Below are 8,191 nucleotides of genomic sequence, written 5' to 3'. Positions count from 1 at the left end.
TTGATTCCTGTGATTTCGAGGTTGGTGGTAGTAGGGTTGGTTATTGAGTGATGATTGATATTGTTTTTGATAAGGGTGGCTGTACCTCCACCTCTATACCCAAGCCTTTCGTTTCTATAAATCTGATACCCTCTGATTTTCAGGGTGTCAGCAGGCCTCAAGTGAGTTTCATTAATTAGCAGTATACAGTATCTGGATTGTATCTATTATTAAATTCCTGGATTTCTAACAGTTTGTTTTTTATACCGTTGGCATTCCAACCGATAATCCTAAGAGAATTTGGGACGATTTTTTTCCTATGCATCAGAGAGTGCAGATAATATGGATTGGGTTTGCTGTAGGAATCTTTTTGTGACACTTAAGGATGGATTTGAGTTACTGAAATCCTGCAGCATGTTTGCAAGAGAAGAGGTGATAACAGCTGATAGATTTGAGTGTGGATTATTCAGGTTCTGGGTTTGTACTATCTGATTGGAGCGGGCCACATCAGCATATGTTCTTACTTGATGTTGAAGATTCGTTTTATTAAGGGACTCAGTTAATGATGGGCGAGCACCTGTTGTCATGTATTCACTCTTGGAGAACTGAGTAGCCTGAGCTTCAGGAACTCTCGCACTAGATGACGAGGTAGATTGATGACTTGTATCATTCCATCTGTTTTTGGGGTGATGTATACACCCTCTATAATTAGCAGGGTGAGGACCCCCACAATTAGCGCACTTAGCCGGGGTGGATTTTGGCTTGGCGCAGGTGTTTGTGGGGTGATTCTCGCCACATTTTAGGCATTTGAACTGAGCTTTGCATAGCTTCTGGGCATGGCCAAATTTTTGGCGTCGGTGGCACTGCCCAGAAGATGATTTCTTTCTCAATGGTTCTGGGGTGATTTTGAGTCCACAGATTGATTTTAAATTATAAATGTCTTTGTAAATGTTATGAATTTCTACTAAAACTAAAGGCATAGGTGTCTTATTTGATCCAAACATTCTAGTAACCTTTATGGGGGGTAGTTCCTGTAGGTTAAGGTCAGCAACTATTTCATAAGTGTCAATATCCTCGGAGACTCCACTTTCAGATTTTTTTCGGAGGCAAGTGAAAATGTGTGATATTGGGTTCCTCTAGTGTCCAGTTCCTTTGTAAGATTTCTATAGTCAGCCACCGTGGTGGACTTGATACGTATTCCCTCGTCTGAATTTTTAGCAGACGTGTAACGAATCTGTGAATTAGCCATGATGGTTCTGAGTGATGACCATCTCTGCTTTTCCCTCTGTATATATATACAGAGCCTGTGTAGCTCAGTGGATGTGGCGTTTGCACACCATCGCGCTAGCCGCACGAAGGAAGTCTTGGTTTCGAGTCTAGTCGGCGACTAGAGGAAATTTTTCTAAGCCTTTTTTCGACCGGTTCCCGAGTTAGTCGATCTCTGGCACGGGCAAGCAGGTTTTTCCTCCCGGAAACTCGGGTTTTTCGTCCTGTAAACTCAAGAAAATCGACCGTAGAACCCACATTATTTCAGACATGAAATATATTGTGTTAGGGTTAGAGACCACGAGATGGCGGCACATTTGAGCCGTCTCTCTTCACTGCGTACCGCTTAATTAGTGATAGCCTTGGGCCATCTGTCTCTGATTGGGTACCAGTGGAGATTGAACTGCCCACTCAGTCTCCAAAAGTTAGATAGGGCTAATTGGCCTCGCCTACTCCCGTATATACGGGAATAAAAAGGCGTTAGCTGATTTTTTTTTTTTTTCTGATATATATATATATATATATGTGTGTGTGTGTGTGTGTGTGTGTGTGATTTTGCGGTTTGAGTAGCTATTTCAATTAAAATTGGGCTATATTATTCAATTTCTGATTGTATCTATCGATACTCTTTGAATCAATTAGCAATAACAACAGCAACAAAAACATACTCTTTTGAGAAAATAATGAAATAAAATAAAGAGGTGCATTCCAGTTACGTAAAGAGGTGCATTCCGGTTACAGCTGTTATCACAACTGTGTTGAAATGAAAAAGTAGTAGGAAACTAAATGCGTTGAATTATAGTACGTATTATGTATTGGTGCAGCTTGTATTATTTTAGTTCTTCTATCATTACATTACAAATTCAGATTTTATCCCCTTCTGACTGAGAATTGGGTAGTTAAATTCCATTTCATCGGATATATTCAGCTTAGTTCTAGAAACATTTTATGTTAATTTACGGGTTTAATTTTCGAGTAGCGAAAAATAATGGTTTCATATGATTTATTTTCAAGTTAACTAGAGTTATATTTCCTGCGAATTTAAAATCTCGCTGTTGCTTTTCTAATAATGTAAAAGTATTAAGTTATGTCTCTCTGTGCATTTATAATACTCACTAACCAAATAATAACCGGAAAGATTTTGATGAAATATGGGTACTAAAAGTTGATCTATTCCAGTTTTCATTTGAAATGAATAACTTGCAGTTACTAAATTATACAAAGCTATAGAAATTTTAATCCGCCAGCATTTATCCAAAAAAAAAAAAAAAGTTTGAAATTCGATCAAGGTGGTGGACTAAGAAAGAAGAATGTAGCATTGATGAGTTAGTATACAAAATTTTGTGCTTTATTCAAGGTTGAATGTTACGTTAATGTATAGTAATTGGTGGTGGTGGTGTTAAGTGGAGTATGCTGATAGATATATAGAACCACATGCTGATTTATATATGTGTATAAATGTAATTTCCCAGAAGATAAAGGCATTGATGCAAACATAGAATAGTTCTCTGTTTTGCAAAACAGATAAACTGGCTAAAAAAACAGTTGACAGACATACAAAAGGCTAGTGGCTCTAGATATGGGAAATTGAAGTTGAGATGGCATATTGCAAAAAGTTGACACCACAAGGCAATGGATCACTTAGATTCTTAAGAACACTGATTAGTAGGGACAAGGCATTCATCATATATTCACAGAATGTTGTAATGTCCCAAATAAAATGTATCATACTTATTTTGTGTTATTATTATATGGATATCATTATGCAGTCTGAAGACTCATCAGGTGAGACCAATACAAACCATTGTACACAATATGTACCTCTCCTTCACTATCAAAGCAATCTCAACTAAATCTGGTAATCCATTTTACTCATTCACCACTCTTTGTCAAATAATCTAGTCTATACATCCTTGTAATCACACTCTGAGTTCTAAGGGATGAGCCTTATTTCTTTCTCTATTCATCATGTATTGAAAAATTTCTCATGTCACTTATAGAACTCCCTTTAATAACATAAATTTCTATTATGTCCCATCTTTTCTATCAACTATGCAACTCGCATACCTTCATCCTATCCTCATAGGGAGCATTCCTGTTACCAGTTTGGTCACTCAGCTCAGAGTTCTCTTTACTACATCCTTAAGAAATCAAGGTTTTAAGGACACAGTGAGAGAAATTACCTTCATGCATTGAAGAAGGAGCTCCCAAGTTCATCAGATATACCTTAATTATTATGGCAGCAATGTAGAAAGAAAAGCTATTTTACAGCTTGTCATGGCTTCTGAGATTCCTTTTTATGCTGCTATCTACATGGCATGTTTTGTTACTCAGTTAGTTTAGACTAGGTTGTGAATTATTCTCACTGTTTGAGGCACTTCACTCTGGAGTTGAATTCTACAATCACTCAAATAATTTTAACTGTATAGTTATATGGAGTATCCTGTTTCTCAAATTGCAGCAAATGGTAGGAAAAAGCAAAATATATTAATTTTGAAGTTCAGATTTTTACCTAGTCTTTTGAGAATGATCAGTATTGAAATAATCTAATGAAGACTTCAAAAAATATTACCAAATTATATCCAATTAGAGCAAAGTTAGACTTAACAGAAACAAAAGGAGAAAAGATTATTTTATAAGCAGCAACTGGGTCTGGTCTAGGGTGTCCATCCATCCCTTTTTAAGCATGATGTTCTGGTTTTCATAAAACTGTCCCAGCATCCCTGGACATGCTTCCAGGATGTCACTATGCGATGGTTTTTGGTTTCCAAGATTAAATATTTTCATGTAACATTCTAAAATATATAACTGTTGCAGAAATGAAATTATATTCTGATACTTTGTAAGATATGGATTTATTTCTATTATCATTTTTTTTTTTTTTTTTTAAATTTTATTTCCAACACTATCATGATGTCTGGTAGTCATCCTTATATGATGACTGTTCATTACTCCACTTTTCAGGAAATTACAACATAGACTAATGTTAACTATAATAAATTTAATTAATACTTCCAATTTTTTGGCAATGTCAAATTGTCACCAAAAACAATATAATAATATAATATAACAAAAATATAATATATGCACACAGGCACTGCACTAACTAATGAGGCCAAAGCATGTCACCTGAGTAAGTGTAAAATCCTAAATAGTGACCTCCTAATGGGCTGAAGTACAGAGGATGAGAGCTTCCCAAATTAGTTTCATGCAACCAATTTTATTGAGATTATGGTAGTTTTTTAAGGCAGAAGCAGAGTCAAGGAATAGTCTTTTGTATTTGTATTTGCTGCAATGGAGTAGAGTGGCCTTCCATCAAATCCTGAATGGCTGTAGTGGTGGAAACAGATATAGTCCTTATGTTCAGCAATTCTCATGTTGGCTGTCCTGCGTGTTTGGCCATAGTAGGATAGTTTACAACCTCCAGGAACTTGGATGGAGCAGATAAGGGAAGCCAGTTTATATGGTTTGTAAATGGTTGTAAGGTAATTTTTTTTTTAGGATTTTAGTTTTTCAGGTGTGCCTTGGATATATGGAATAGTGACAGCTTTGGTGTAGGCTCTGTTCTGGAGAGGGGAAAGGGTGTGTGGTTTTGGATTTAGTGGAAATTGGAGCCATTGGCTAAGAAAGTTTTGTGAATGTGGCCAAGTTCACTGGAGGGGGGGGGGGGCACTGTTATCTGAACTAATTTAGCCTTGTTATGTAGTTTTAATAATCCTATACTGTTGGAAGGGGAGGATGTCTGTTTCTGAATATATCTACTAGTGCATGTGGGTTTGTAAACAGAAAATATCAGAGAATGATTTTCAGAATGAAAACTTTCCTTCTGAGAATATGAAACCCATTGTTAAATTTATTTTGACTCTTCCTTCCACTAGTTAGTAGAAATTTTTCTCTTTACTGAATTTTATTATGGAGGAAGGAATTGATTGCATGTTGAGAGTAAAATCAATGATAATTATAAAACCTGTTTCAAAGAAATGCAATGAATTGATTTAGGAGTTTGTGCACGAAGAAAGATGAACATTAAAAATATACATTTTTCTGATAAGTATGTTAAGAGAAGAAAATGCCAGCTGCATCAGCCACCACAGCAAAAAATCTGGAGAATCTTCTAGGGACGTCAAATGCAGCAAGTGGGTAAATTTTGAGTAACTTAAAGAGCCTCTGTAGCTCAATCAGTATTCACGAAACCCTTTGGTCAGAAAGACCTGGGTTTGATTCCCGTCCATGACATGAGGAACCTTTATCTGATACCTTTCAACTAAAGGTTGAGTTAGCTGGTCTCATATGGAGGTAGAGAGGTTTTTCCCTCCTGGAAACTCAGGTTTTTTTTGTCTCTCACAACAGGCAAACCAGCCAGGAGAACACATGCAATTGACACACACACACACACGCACACAAAAAAAACATTATAACCAGTAGCTTCAAGTTGGTTTCATAAGATAGTGCTGTACTGTCCTTATGGGACTCATGGATGCTATATTATCATATGCTAATTAATTAATTGAGGAACTTGTTATGTATTTTAATCCTTTCCTTTTGTGTCAGGGTGATCAGTATTTATTTTAGACAAATTATGGACTCTACAACCGTGTTGTTATAAATAACTTTTAATTTCCTGACGTTTCGACCTTTATATTAAGGTCATCATCTGGAGACAGAGACAAGCTGAATTACATTTCACACAGTGTGCTAAAAAGACAATGATTAACGTTTATTCTACTGGCATAACTTCTAGTGAAAATAAAATAAATTAAGTTAAAAAAAAACTACATCGAAGCTATATTCTATTTAAGATAACATCCAAGAAACATTCATTTTAGACAAAGGGGGGAAAATGGCACTGCATAAAGTAGAATGCATAAAATAACCAAGAGTGTTCCAGAACTAGAGTTTTGAATACAAGTACAGATTAAGGGAATGTCTCCTGCATATGATTGAACCATATCAATTGATGAGAGGAGCTTATCAAAAATAGGAGAAATATCACATAGGGTAAATTATCGTGATGACCTCCCTCTATATACGGATTGTGTGAGAAAGGAAGTAAATTGAATTTTTATTATTATTCCATGACACCTCCAAGGAGTCTTAAAGACTCATGAAGGGAAGGCACCTACTCAACAACTCTGTCTCCACCACTTAATCCACTAACTACAGCAGTTCCCCCTCCCCAACCATGGGGGATACGTTCTAAGACCTTCAGTGGATACCTGAAATCATGGATTGTACCAAACCCTATATACAGGGTGTTCGGGATAAATTTGACAGTTTCGTAAGGAAAAAGAAAATCTTCTTTGTATCTATTAAATTTAATGAATTGACAAAAAAACATTACAGGCAGAGTTAATTACAATACTATCAACAAGATTTACTCAAAATAACCACCATTAGCATCGATCACAGCTTCAATTCTGCTTCGGAACCTCGAACAAGCTGATGCTACAGTCTCCCTGGGAAGGGCCGCAAAAACTGTTTTAATTTTATCCATTAACTGGGCTTTTGTATTACTGGAAGTGCGATTGGTGTCTTTTTCAACTGCGCCCCATACAAAATAATCCATGGGGTTAAGGTCTGGGGAGTTTGGAGGCCAAACATTTGGACTGGTGAAGTCGTAGAAATTTTCAGACAACCATTTTTGACTTTTCCCAGAGGTGTGGCAAGGGGCCGAATCCTGCTGCCATACATACGGCCTACCATTGGCTACCCTTGTTATCCAGGGCTTGACTACAGTTAGCAACTCCACGAACAAAGCCCGAATTCCAATGCCAGGGTTCTTCAACACCTGTTCCTGCAGATTTGCGAGGAATTCTGCTGTACGAACGCAATCAGATCGTCTGCTAGGGATCTTTCTTCTTGCTACATCCTCGTAGTCACCATTGCAAGTCTCTAGTTCATGCCTGATTGTTTTTACTGTATTCAGGGAGCATTGGGCAGCAGTCGTAATATCCTTATTTTGATGGCGGGCACGAATCATCATGATACAAGTTATTCTCTTCCATGATTCAGGTGGGTTCCAGCTATCCATCCTTTCTGACATCTTGTATATGAATGAAGAAGGGTCCAAACTTTTAAATGAAGAGAAGTGTGTGTTAATACATGTAACTTACGGAAAAATATAATTAATTATAAATATGTCAAATTTATCCCGAACACCCTGTATATATATACTATGTTTTTTCCTATACATACATACCTATGATAAAGTTTAATTTATAAATTAGGCACAGTAAGAGATTAACAATAACTAATAATAAAATAGAACAATTATAACCATATACTATAATAAAAGTTATGTGAATGGAATCTTAGCAACCTCTGCATACGATTTTTTTTTTTTCTTTCTTTATGAAGTCGAGAGCTTTCTTCACCTTTTCACTTAAAGGAAGCACTTTACGGCTTCTCCTTGGCATATCCGAATTGCCAGCATCACTACTCCTGCACTTTGGAGTCATTATTAAGTAAAATAAGGGTTACCTGAGCACAAGCATTGCGACAGTCAATCTGATAACCGAGACAGCTACTACATCACTAACAGGTGGGTAGCGTATGCAGCAGTGTCGATACGCTGGACAAAGGGATGATTCACTTCCCGGGTGGGACGCTGCAAGATTTAATCACACTACTCAGAATGGCATGTAGTTTAAAACTTATGAATTGTTTATTTGTGGAATTTTCCATTTAATATTTTTGGATTGGGATTAACCACAGTTAAGGGTGGAACTACGGTTCAGTGAAACTGCTATTACATCATCATCTGCACCAATGCCATCTACTGCCCACCGCCACCACCACTAGTATTCTTTGTTTGTAAATTGTGTGTGTTTGTTCTGAAGGCCAATTTGTCTGTATTCAGGATGCAAAACCCAAGTTTGCAAGAGGAAAAACCCTGCTACCTCCATATGAGATTGGCTATCTCACCTTCAATTGAAAAAAAAAAAAA

At 36.8% G+C, this 8,191-nt stretch overlaps 1 protein-coding gene across 3 annotated transcripts in view; it reads left to right on the top strand.

The window, feature by feature from the left end:
- Nucleotides 1-1,939: 1,939 nt before the first annotated feature.
- Nucleotides 1,940-8,191, top strand: part of LOC150100838 (serine/threonine-protein kinase Nek7-like) — a 132,113-nt gene continuing 125,861 nt past the window's right edge. Inside the window, exon 1 of one of the 3 annotated variants that reach the window (XM_090401141.1) lies at nt 1,940-2,046. The gene's annotated coding sequence lies outside the window, so the exon portion shown is untranslated. The other 2 variants (XM_090401143.1, XM_090401142.1) reach the window with 2 other exon arrangements.

This window comes from Typopeltis vanoorti, chromosome 12, assembly GCF_054136105.1.
Source record: "Typopeltis vanoorti isolate ZY-2024b chromosome 12, IOZ_Tvanoo_1.0, whole genome shotgun sequence".
NCBI classification, from domain to species: domain Eukaryota; kingdom Metazoa; phylum Arthropoda; class Arachnida; order Uropygi; family Thelyphonidae; genus Typopeltis; species Typopeltis vanoorti.
This window is presented reverse-complemented; position numbering and strand designations above follow the sequence as displayed.